We start from the raw sequence: 13,119 nt of genomic DNA, 5'->3' as shown, positions 1-13,119 counted from the left end.
ATTAGACAAACGGATCTCGAGATATCGCAAGTTTCTTCGCAGGGATAGCGCTAGTCGCGCGAGTTCGACGGCAGCTATTCTAGCTACTCGCGCCCACGTTTCGTCTCCAGAGACTCAAACTGTTATATCTCAGGACTGCGTCGTCGAAAATTGATCGGCCAGGGCTCGTTGGAATCATTACAACATCAGCTACGATAAAAAGTCACATATGTTCTGTCTTCAAAGCGTTTAGTTAGTCTCGTGGGCCAAAAATCATTCGGCTAATTTTGAATTCCCACTTCGCATTCCACTCGAGCGAATTTTAAAACGGTTGAAACAAATCTAACTAACGGCTATGGAGATATCTGTCTGCCTTTTCCATATCAGGAATACGTTGTCAGTTCAATTGTATAAAACTGGTCTCCTCAGGGACCTTGAATAATATTTTATTACGATGGCTTCGTAAAATCCACACAATTGTAGTAACCCTGACCATTTTTCGTACTGTACCACAGCGTAATCGCTGTATTATATAATCACTTACTGATAAGCGTTATATTATTCACGGCTATATTTTTACGCTACGATATTTTTTGCGAGTTAAAAGTATAAAATGAATATCCAGAGAGTATTTTAATGGGAAACCCGTAGGCGAGGTATACCTTATGTCGACGTTACAAGTACTTGCGATATTTTCTTTATTTGTTATGTAGCAATTAGGCAACATTCACAATATATACATTCACCTTTACGTATCAGCTAGTATTATAATTGCCTCCCGTAGGACGGTAATAATTGTCTTTGTCAACAGTGACAATATGCTGGAGACAGACGCCCTCTATCTCGACATCCGTATGAACTACTCTACAGTGTCGCGTTTTAACGATCTCAGAATCAAGCGAACGTATATTCATTATTTCATGATTACAAGACAATCCTAATAATATTAAAACTAAATTATAATTAAATTCTTGTGACGGTTTAAGAAGAATCGAATTAACTTGTCATTAAAATTACAGATTACTGTATTAAAACGTATCGCAATTTTTTTATGGCTTCAATTTGGTTCAAAATTATAATGCCAAGTGCTTGTTTTTGCTAACAAATTTTTCATTTTTCGGTTTCATTATATTTCTCATTCAAATCATTGAAACGGGTTTCCAACGATCGGAAGACACTAAATAGAGATGATGAATTGTGTGGTTTGCGATAAATGTATTCCAGACCGGAAATAGATAATGATAAACTCTGCTCAATTCATAAAACTTGACAAGTTTTATTTTTTCTCCCATATTTACGTTGAGTTGGGTCAGTTTTTTTTTTTTTTTTAATTCGGTTCATGAATATTGTATTTTCAAACTAGACACGAAAAAATAGATTTGGTTTGATCCAAATTTAATCTCTACCTAGTCTGATCTAACCATGTATAATTTATAGATCCATGTCAGATCTACTCACGTCTATTTCGATGTACATATATGACATGTCTAATTTAATTATTCGTATTTAGACCTAATGACTTCTTGACTTCTGTTTAAAGATCTATTGAACCATGTATGGTTAGATCAGATAAGATACAGGCAAAATTTCGATCCAATTAGATATATATGAATTTTTTCCGAGTAGCAAAAACTAAAATTCCTTCTCTTTCAAATGTTTTCACGATCGAATCGATCGATAATATGATTTTTGTTCAACAAAAAGTCAAGTTTTTTCAAGTCTCACTATTCTCTGAGGATTATGCAATAGGCTGATGTCTTCATACTATGTATTCTCGATATTATTGATATCTTATTGGATTTTTAATGGCTATTCATGTGACATGCTCGTAAACCGCCTGTTTATTTGGCAAGGATAAAGATTTCAGGACGAGCCGGAAGCGAGCCGGAAGCGAGTACTGAAATTATCCGGGCCAAAAAACGGTTTACGGGCATGCCACATACAATATTTTTTACGGTATGGGAATTGAAAAGCAAAACGAAGAGTGAGGTTATGTCGCGATCTGTTCGACGAAGCTACTTTATTCGGCAGTTTGGGATGCGCACTACGAACTGCGCATCAAAACTGCGGAATAAAGACTTTATTCCGCAACTTTGTTCGCTGCCGTATAAAGCGTCACTTTACGGAACGAAAACTGCCACAAAAAGTGGACTTTACAATGCCCATGCCATAAAAAATAAATTACAGCGTGAACAAGTATCACACGAAGTACGTCGAATGGTGTAATATCGGCATCGGGAAAGGCTAGTGACCTCGCGTGGCATCCGTGGTCTAGGTCAAGTTATTCTCTCCCTCGGAACCTCCGCGTCATTGTTAAGCGGTGAAACCTTATAGTAAGTTAGGTATATAGAGTGTGATGACTGCCTCGTTCCTTCCTGGCTTTCGTACCGATCGTTCTCCGCAAGCCTGGCGTTTGCCCCACGGCGAACGGCACACTGTGTGACAAGTCACGGTCAGTGGGGACCCACAGCGATGTCTTTAGGAACGAGGGCAAAGCCAAATCCGACGGGCCTTATGGGGCCTTATGCAGACTTTGGTGCGTGCGCACGTGGTGTGCCTAGGAGTGCAGCTTCTTTGTCCAAAAAAGTTTCTCTCTCGCGGTGGACTGGGCTTAAGTAAGATGTGTACCAACGGTGCCAAAATACCCTAGATCGGTGGTGATTAATTGTTGTGACGTTGAATCTGCACGGTAAAAAAAATGAGCGGACTTTAAATAACTCACACCACGACTATACATGATGGTATTACCGAGCAGGGTAGCGTTCGGTAGAAAAATAATTCCCTAAGAATATAGGGATTTTTTTAGACAGTTGGTACACGTCTCACTTAAAGGATTTGACCTCGAAGAAAGGGGCGTGTTATAGGAGTTTAATTCTTCCCGGCGAAAGAGAAAGGAGGAAGAAGAATATCAGCCATTGAATAAGAATAAAAATCCTCGAAAACCCACGAGACGGGAACAAAGAAAAAGTCATTTGAAGCATATTAGGAATGTAAAAATAATACAACGCCGCGATAATTATTACTCGGAGAGATGACAAGTCCGGAGATTGGAATTGGCCGTTGTCATATATGTATAGTAAATGTATCGGACTGACGACATAAACAGTGTCGAACAATCCTGAAGTCGTAGCGAATTCAAGGCTAGAAAGAGAAAGAAATAGAAGAAAATAACATAAAAAGAGAGGGGAAGTCTGACTCGTTGGGATCGTTCCAACGAAATATCGACGTAAACTTATAATAGCGCTTGCGAGAGATATTTGTCAGCGTCGAATATAATGGATGCACCATATCTATCGGAAAACGAAAAAGTATAAGAAGTTTTTCGAAATAATAATTTGAATTTGGTTAACTTTAAAAATAATTTAACTCTATTGGTAAACGAAATCGCACTGCGCTGGTATTTTTATCTGCAGAGCAGGGCAGCCAACTTACGCAAAACGGGTCATCAACAGGGTATCAAACTGTCTTGCGTCGATTGGTGAATTGAAATGAAGTGGTTATCATGACTCTGATGATCAGTCATCGGTCAGTTGGCAATAAAGCTTGCCAAGCTAGCCCAAATCTCAGTATCAAATATTTGACATCAGTTTATGCAGTAAAATCGAAAAATCCAAAGAGACAAATAAATATTATATATTTTTTTTTTTTTTTTTAAACTAAAGATTTTTTAATCCCTGCGATAAAGAATGTATTCCTTGTGATGTAAAAACGTTTTAAATGATTTTTAAAACGTTCGAGACGAGAATTATTGGCGGCATATAAGTTAGACAGTTGTTGCAAATTATCAACAATCGTTTTGAAATATATCGACAGTCACACATACTTCGGTGTTTATAGATTTGACAATGCGTCGTGAAAGAATACAATAGGCTTAGCTATAAATTCCAAGATCGAATTAGACTCGTATAAATAACCAGTTTAAACGTAAAAATCGAAAAAAAAAATATGTCTTTCTAAGAAAATGAGGTATTAAAAATTCTGGTCAAATTGTTCATTCATATCTAAAAAGCTAAACCTTTGGAAATATAATGCGATTTTAGCGTTGGATTGTGATCAATGGTCCAAATAAAGAAAAATTGAAAGAAAGAAAAAAAACAAACAAACAAACAAAGAAAACACACAAAATTATATGCAAAAGTTCCAAGAGTCGAATCACAATCTGTCACACACAGATACACTTTTTCATTATGTACGCTATAATATACGTTATAATATTTTCTGTTTCACTTCTTTATTTCGGTTGTAGACGTTGTTCATCGAGCGTTCTTTTCTTTAAACATCACATTGCGTAAGATTCCAGTATAATATTAGACAGATATTGTGTAGAAATGAATTTTATTATCCAACTTTATAATTACCGAAGACTATTATACCTATATGTATGTGATGAGAAAAAAAGAAAAGCAAAACTCTACATATTCACAGAATAATATGCACTGACGTCATTATACTTTATACCACGGCTCATAGTAGGTTAGGGTCGCCAAATCTATCGCCTCACTTGTCGATTACGGTTTTAAATGTAGCCTAACTTGACGGCTATACTTTAAATCTATACTTAAAAAATCGTGCGTAAGGCCCATTATATAGACGTAAAAAACAAGTACGCTGAATAGGGATGAGGAATAAAGATACATTATACTCAAATCGAAAGTGTGACCTCTTGTTCATTACGATGGAGGTCACACTTCCGATTTCAGAATGTAAACCAATTTCGTTCTACACGATTACGTCTCATTCGTATATATAGACATCCTATAAAATATAATGCTGTAGTGACAAGAAAAAAAAAATGCAGTTTGAAATGAAAATAATAAACGGTCCCATATGGTTATGCGTTTTTTAAAGAAACAATTATCAACCTTAATTAAATTTAATTAAAACTACATGATAAATTATGTATTTACGTATAAGCCAGTTGTAATAATTCACCCTGACAAGCAGATTGTATGCAATACATACCAGGGTGGCGCAAAAAAACCGACTATTTTTTTTTTTTTTTTTGAGTCTCGTGTGACAAAATGTTAGTTATTGATGTTTCAAGAGCCCACTCCAAAGGAAAGCTCAGAAAAAAAAAAAAAATTTTAAGAGGTCTCTCAAAATTTTTTAAAACGTCAAAAATCGTCAAAAATTTAAATTAAAAAAATTATATTTTCACTATTTTGTTTGATTTTTAATTCATGTCGTGGTGAATTGTTATCGATTCTTTCTTACTAAATTAGAGAAAAAAATTTATGAAATTTTAATATTAATATTAAAAGGTCGCTCGAAAAGATCTCTAAAGAAATGCACCAAAAAATTGAAAAAAAATTATGAACGACCTTTCAAAATTCAAATTTTGAACTGAAACTTTCGGAAACTTATTTTTATTTTTTTTTTTTTTGTCTATAAAATTATACCGTAGCGAGAGAAAAAAATTAGAAAAAAAAATTCGATTTTTTACAATTTCTGACGTTTTAAAAAATGTGGAGCGACCTCTTAAAATTTTTTTTTTTTGAACTGTCTTTTGGAGTGGATTCTTAAAACATCAAAAACTAACATTTTGTCACGCGAGACTCGAAAAAAAAAAAAAAAAAAAAAAAAAATAGTCGGTTCTTTTGCGCCACCCTAATATAAACATATACATATATACGTGGAATGAAACAATCTGCGCAATCACAAATTATTCCCAATTAATAATATCTCAAGCGCAATTAATATTAATATTGTGAGGACAGTCGACGCGTGTTTTTTTTTTCTTCTTTTTTTTTTTTTTTTAAATTTTTATCCTCCTTTTCATTTTGTTCCGCAATATTTTTGAAGACGAAATTGTGTGGCGCCTCTGAAATCTCCTCTTGCTTTGACCCGAGACTGTGTCGTATGACATGATGAGCATGCAACATGTGAAAACCAATGCCTATTACACTGTCACTCAGGCCAATCATCGACTTATCGATCATGGAATGTTCCGCGTTCGTGGTAAACGTGACAGCCAATCGCATTGATGCCCTTGAAATAGGAAAACGCATCTCGTTTGTTTTTGAACGCCATCTTCTCGCCTGCAGTCGTTCGTGCACGTAACATTCTCATTGCGCAGAACACAAGATGTGATAATAAATAATATCCTCATTATCGATAAAAGATACAGACTCAAGTCTCAGATGTTCGCTAAATATAGTACACATGAAGAAATACGTTAATGTAATTAGTTTCGCGATGAATAATCGCAATGTACGAATGAATTACTCAACTGTAAGAATTGTTGCTTACTATTTTTAATTCGTGTTTAATAATTTCATATATATATATGTATATATTAGGTTGATTATATTTGAACGACTATTTTTTTTTTTTTTTTTTTTTTTACTAGTCCCCATCGAAAATTTTGTTCTATATGTCGAACAAAAAATTCCCTACAAGTTGTAGCCCTTAATATTAATATTAAGTACTCGCCCAGGGCGTGAAAAGATTTCCCATGTAAAATACACGTGAATCGAAGCGTTTTTTTTTTTTCAAATCTCTACAACTCAGTGGAATTTTATGATATCACATTGGTCTTGGTCGCAAATTACGCAGAATTTAACGATCTTCGAAAGTGTTCAGAACGGCGTAAGTGCAACTTACATTTGTGAGGTGGTGGAGGCCACTAAAGTTGATTTTTACCCTAAATTCTTCTTTTTTTGCTATTATCTCCAAAATGATTAACAGCACCAAAAAAATGTAGAAAAAAACTTTGTTGGAAATTTGATTTCCTACAAGAAAAGTCCTTTAGACCAAAATGCTCAGATTGATATTTCTTGAGATATCGGAATTTAACTTACTTGACGTATAAAATTTTTATGGTCTATTGAATTAAACGTTTTAATCTAATATAACCAATAAACATTATGGTTTATTGAATCAAACGTTTTGAATTACTGATATTCCAATGAAATAGATCGAATTATTGAATCGAATCAAAAAAAATCAAATTCCAATACAATATCAATAATTTTTAAAACGTTTGATTCGATAAACCATAAAAATTTTATACGACAAGAAGTTAAAGTTCGATATCTCAAGAAATATCAATCCGAGCAATCAAGTCTACAGGACCGTTTTTGTAGGAAATTGAATTTCCAACAAAGTTTTTCTTCACATTTTTTTGGTAAAGTTGATCATTTCGGAGATAACAGCGAAAAATGGAGAATTTTGGGTAAAAATCAACTTCAAGTGACCTGTACCATCTCATCAGTGTAAGTTGGACTCACGACGTTCAAGAGACTTTTGAAGATCGTTCAATTCTGCGTAAATTGTGACCAAGACCAATGTGATATCATAAAATTCCACTGAGTTGTAGAGATTTGAAAAAAAAAATGCTTCAATTCACGTGTATTTTATATGGGAAATTTTTTCACGCCCTGTGCGAGTACTTAATATTAATATTAGAGGCTATAACTTTTAGGTAATTTTTTGTTTGACATGTAGAACAAAATTTTCAATGGGAACTGAAAAAAAAATAGTAGTTTAAATACAATCACCCTAATACACTATATTGGATAATAAAAATTTTACTTTAAGAAAACTTTTCTCTTTTTATATATTGTCAGGAAATATTATTACTAGTAGCAGAAAATTTAGTAGAATTTACACAATTTTTTGCTGATTTGTCGATTAAATTAAGCGTTTCAAAGATATTCATCGTAAAACTACAATGGTTGCAAATTTTAACAGTTTTTGATTGATAATTCAGAAAATTTTCATTCAGTCTATGAGTTTCAAGAAAATTTATACAAATTTGAGTTTCTACGAACAGAAAAAAGTTTCAAACTGTTTTTCTAGTTTTTCTTATAGTCGTGAACATGTTTAGTTACATTTATAAAAACTGTTAAAATTGCGAACCATTGTAGTTTGACGATGAATATCTTTGAAACGCTTAATTTAATCGACAAATCATAACAGACCATTTTTGTAGAACAATTAATTTCCTACAAAAATATGGACTGCGCATTTCATAAAAAAAATTTTTTTTAACGAGTTATAAAATTCATAAGCAAAACAGAAATTTGTCTTAAAATAATAAAACTTAAACCTTTGATATCTTTTAAACGGTAAGGTTTACGGAAAAATTACAAGAAACCTTTTCTGTATAGCGTTCAATTTCCTACAAGAATATGAAAAGAGATATTTTTTAACGAACATTTAACAGAGAGATATAAATTTTCGTTTCTAATGCTGAGGAATAAATGGAAAACTATAAAGCGGAGAACCTTCTTATCAAAATTAAGAGCTCATATTTGGTGAGTATTTTTTAGAGGTGTATAGCAACCGATTTTTCAGAGTATAAAGTGAAAAAAAAAAAAAATAGTCAGTTTTTTTGACCCACCCTATTAACCGCATATTTCGAAAACTAATAACTAGTGACTAGAATTTTTTTTCAACTCGAGCTTGTTTCGAAGCATAAAAAAAAAAAAAAAAGGATCTTCTTTAAAATTTTCTATGCCGAATTCCCTGTCAAACGCGGATGATCATCACGCAGCGCGAAGAATCTTAGATTAGCACAGCCGGTTGGTCTATTTTAATCCTCAGTCGTTGAGTTATATCGTGTGTTGCACACGTGACATTGGAATCGCTGTGAAATAATAGAGGCTGCCTAAAAGGCAACTACACGATCCGGAGTCTTTTTAAGATTCGTTTTCATGCCAACGTGTGATAACCCAGCGACTATACTGTATCGTAAGACGTGTTGAATACAGGCAAGAGAGAATAATAAATCTTTTTTAGCGGTGAAAAATGAAATACGATCTAAAATTACTGTGAGAAGAAAAAGAAAGAAAATAAATTGTGTTAAATACGAAAGAAATTTTCACACGTCCACAAGACACATATATTATACAGAAAAGACGTGTGATTCTTTTTGAAAAACTTGTTTTTATTATAAATATTTGAACGTCAGTTTCAGCGTCGATTTGACTAAGGTCTTCTATTTTATGTAAAACGTCGACTCTTAATGGTTATTGATTTTTTTCGATAGTGGTTATAGAAAAAGAATAAGGAAATGGAAGAAAAGTGGAGATTCTGAGAACAAAAATCGCCGCACTTCACTCGTGACTGTAAAATTTTTCTTCAAAATTATACCGACGAGTAAATAAAAATCTTGAACATGAGGAAAAATTTAATGGTAAAATCGTCAGTGGCAGAAAAATTGTAATAAAAATAGCGATACAGTAAATGTAAAAACTGGTTGATGAGCTTTCGGCGAATCGACCAAAAAGAAAACTGACTGACGAGAAAAAATTAAAAAAAAAAAAAAATTGAAATTGTAATAAAAGAAACCGAAACAGAAAATATTAAACCCCGTTTATAATATTTCGGCGAACCGACCAAAAGACTGCCTGACTAACTAACTAACAGTACAACGTATGTGTAACACGTAACGTATAACCTATAGCCGCAAAGTTATCTTGTAATAATATGTAAATTTGTGTGACATAACTCCACTATATCAATGGTCGTTATCGCAGTATCATCCTCTCTTTATCTTTATCTCTCTCTCTCTCGCTCTCTTTCGTTCGCAGAAGTAAAGCGCGAAAACCGGCTGATTCAATTCCACGCGGCACAGTGTGTATTATATAGTAGTTTAGTGTAGAATGTAGAGTCTAGAGTACACATTACACCGCCTCTCTCCCTCTCCGAGCACCCACTTTTGTTTACACACACGGTACGTAGGTGTCTGTGGGTGTAGATTGCGTGTACAAGGTGAACGCCACCGAACTCTCCTGCACCGAGAAAAAAAAAAAAAAATTTTTTTTTTATCAACTATTTTTAGTTTTTATCATAGCCGAAATATACGGTTCTAGATATTATAGAAAATGAAAATCAGTTTTTTTAATTTTTAAACATGTTTTATACTTTTGATTTTTATTGTTATCAATTCTGATATATTTTTTCTTATGCCTATATTGCGATAATTTAATTTTAGAATCGTACTTGGAAGGGAGATAATTTAGTTATACTAAATAGTTACTTTTACCAGATTTCCTTGTAATTTTTACAATATTTAAATCGTTATTGTAACGATAAACAGTCATATTATAACAGAATTTTTCAAAGTCAGCAAAAACCTATCGAAAATCATCTGGACAATAGAAAATTTACCTTTAAGCAAGAAATAAGGATTTATTAAAAATATTATTAGACATTTTCTCATCTTGTTTTTAGAATTTTTAACAAGCCTGAGTTCCACAGAAAAAGAATTTTCAAGCCAATAGCTGGAGTAAAAAATTTAACCGATTTTCATTATACGGTTTAATCTATATTCTATTGAATTTTTGCTAATATCTTTAATAATAATTTTCAAAACTCTAGTTCTGCATAGATTTAAACTGTGTCACGAAATCGCAGATTCGTTTGAATTTCGGTTGTATCTGTTAAAAAGTTTGCCGACAGAAGTAAAACCGTTGAAGAAATATGCAAAAAAAATCATCCTTGACATTATCAAGACAAAGCCTGGTGAGCATAATACCTCAAGTATTTGTGTCATATTTTGAAATCGGTATGAAAAGATAAAAGAAGAGACATTTTACGGACACCCTGTATATATAAAAACATTTCGAGTCAATTAACGACGAAATTAACATACATTATAATTATTTCAATCCGTTTTAGTGTTACTAGTTTATACATACATAAGAATGTGTGTATAAATCGGTAACACAAATTCTAAGTGTTTGTTTCACATTTCCTTTTTTTCCTTTTTTACTTGCGATAATCTATGTATAGTCTAGGGTGATTCAAAATAAAAAAATAATTTTTTTTTCTTGCAAAAACAGACTTAAAAGTTTTATTTGGGTATAAAAGTAAGCCTGTAAAAATTTGAGCTCTTAATATTAATATTAAGATGCTCCGCATCGCACTTTTCTATTTTCCATAAGAATAACACGGGAAAAATGGTTTTTGCTTCATCTGATTTGTGTAACTAGCCAACGACGCGTTGTATAAAAAAATTCATAGACATATTTTGGTGGAAAATTGAACGCTCTGTAAAAAAGGTTTCTTGTCATTTTTCGATAAATTTACTCTTTCAAAAGTTATCTAGGGTCAAAAATTGAACCCCTATAACTTTTGAAAGATTAGATTTATCAAAAAATGACAACAGACCTTCTTTGTAGAGCGTTCAATTCCCTACAAAACTGTATCCATGAATTTTCTGCATAACGCATCGTTAGCTAGTTATAAAAATTGGAAGGAGCAAAAACCATTTTTCCCGTGTTATTCTTATGAATAAAAATTGACCCTTATAACTTTTGGAAGAGTAGATTTATCAAAAAATGACAAGAGATCTTTTTTCTAGAGCGTTTAATTTTCTACCAAAATATGTCTATGAATTTTCTGTACGACACGTCGTTGGTTAGTCATAAAAATCAGAAAGAGCAAAATCCATTTTTTCCGTGTTACTCTTATGGAAAATAGAAAAGTGCGATGCGGAGCATCTTAATATTAATATTAAGAGTTTAAATTTTTACAGGTTTATTTTTATACCTAAATGAAACTTTTAAACCTGTTTCCACGAAAAAAAAAATTTTAATTTCTTTATTTTGAATCACCCTAAATCGTATACACATTCGCACCTGTTAACATTCACGGAGTCACGTGTCAGATTGTTTATTCGATGTTCTAGCTTTTGTATTGTAGTTCGATGTTATATTTTATAAGAACGTTCGCATGCGAAAAAAGTAAGAATGGTTCTTACCTTACTTTTTCTCGAGAAAGCTAGATAATAATTTAACATAATTGTTTATATGAAAACTAAAGATTTTATTCTAATTTTAGGCATTATTTTCTTTACAATTTTCAGTAAGACTTAATTTTTTTTTTTTTTTTTTTTTTTTTTGTACGGACCAAGTAGATGGATTCACTGGCTTTTTTCATAAAGTTTATTATTCTGTGCGTTAATTTTAAAACATATGGTCGACGATAAATTAAAATGAGAAATTTCATAATTCTTGTAACTAGACGGAATATCACTGTCACTTGACCAAATGTTTCTTCGTCAGTCAAATTTTATTTATCATATTATAAATAAACCGCTGTTATGTCACGTTATATTCCACATTACAGAAGGCATAAATTATCGATCCTTCGCGAGAAGGAAGTCAGTTCAATAAGTTTTATGACACTCGATTCTTCCCCATTATTTAGAATGTAAAAAAAATTTCATACCAAAAAATTATTTACAATTATAAGCGTTATATTTAAGGGTACAAAATAGAATCTCTGAAATATATATTGACGTCAGATTAACTTGACTGTTGATTCGTGAATTAAAACTGACAAGATGAAAAATGCAGAGCATCCTCGTAGTTATTTTTTTTCTTAAATCTATTTATCTGATATTTTGCAAGTATAAAACGACTGCTATGCAAACTTCTATATATATATATACATATGTATAGACGCATCACATTGGAACATAAATGATCCATCGTCTCTCGAAAGCGAGAGCGAGAGTATAATAATCAAGCTTTAGAATCATCCTCGTCGCGAGAGAGATAGACACGGTTTGTCTAACTAGTAACCGTGACCTATGCATCCCGATACTAAACTCTATCGTCGTTTTACTCTGTACGTAATATATTCATCAGTTCGCACGTTTTTAGTTCATGTATAACTATATTTATACATACATATATATATATATATACGTCTCGCTATTTATCCGTCGATGGTCTTATCTTTCTCTCTCTCTCTCTCTCGAGATAGATACGCCGACGAATAAAATTTTCACGACCTTTAGTTTATGTTATATATATGTATATATATATATATATATGCGAACGGTAAACATGCATTAAAATATTACGAAATACTGGTGTACTACATTTTATTATATATGTATATATTATATGCGGCTCCTATGACACATCGACGTGCGGACACAATCGTTCAACGTAACGTATAAACTGGCTGTTAACGCCTTCCGTGTACGAGTTGAATATATAAAGCTGTTTTTAGGCATATTACGTAGCGTAGCCAACAATTCCTACTTCATTCAATGATTTTTCTTTTCTTTTTTTTTTTTTTCTTTCTCTTCTCTCTTTGATTCTCGTTCTTTTCCATTTATAAATCTTCGATAGTGCCTCGAACGTCCCGAAGAAACTTAAAATTCTCTTTTACAGAATA

The 13,119-nt window shown here is 32.5% G+C and overlaps 1 protein-coding gene across 1 annotated transcript in view; it reads right to left on the bottom strand.

Annotated features, from left to right (window-relative positions):
- LOC124406410 (A disintegrin and metalloproteinase with thrombospondin motifs 9) overlaps positions 1 to 13,119 on the bottom strand; it is a 172,114-nt gene that overhangs the window by 155,179 nt on the left and 3,816 nt on the right. The window lies entirely within an intron of this gene.

Source organism: Diprion similis, chromosome 5 (assembly GCF_021155765.1).
Source record: "Diprion similis isolate iyDipSimi1 chromosome 5, iyDipSimi1.1, whole genome shotgun sequence".
Taxonomy (NCBI): domain Eukaryota; kingdom Metazoa; phylum Arthropoda; class Insecta; order Hymenoptera; family Diprionidae; genus Diprion; species Diprion similis.
This window is presented reverse-complemented; position numbering and strand designations above follow the sequence as displayed.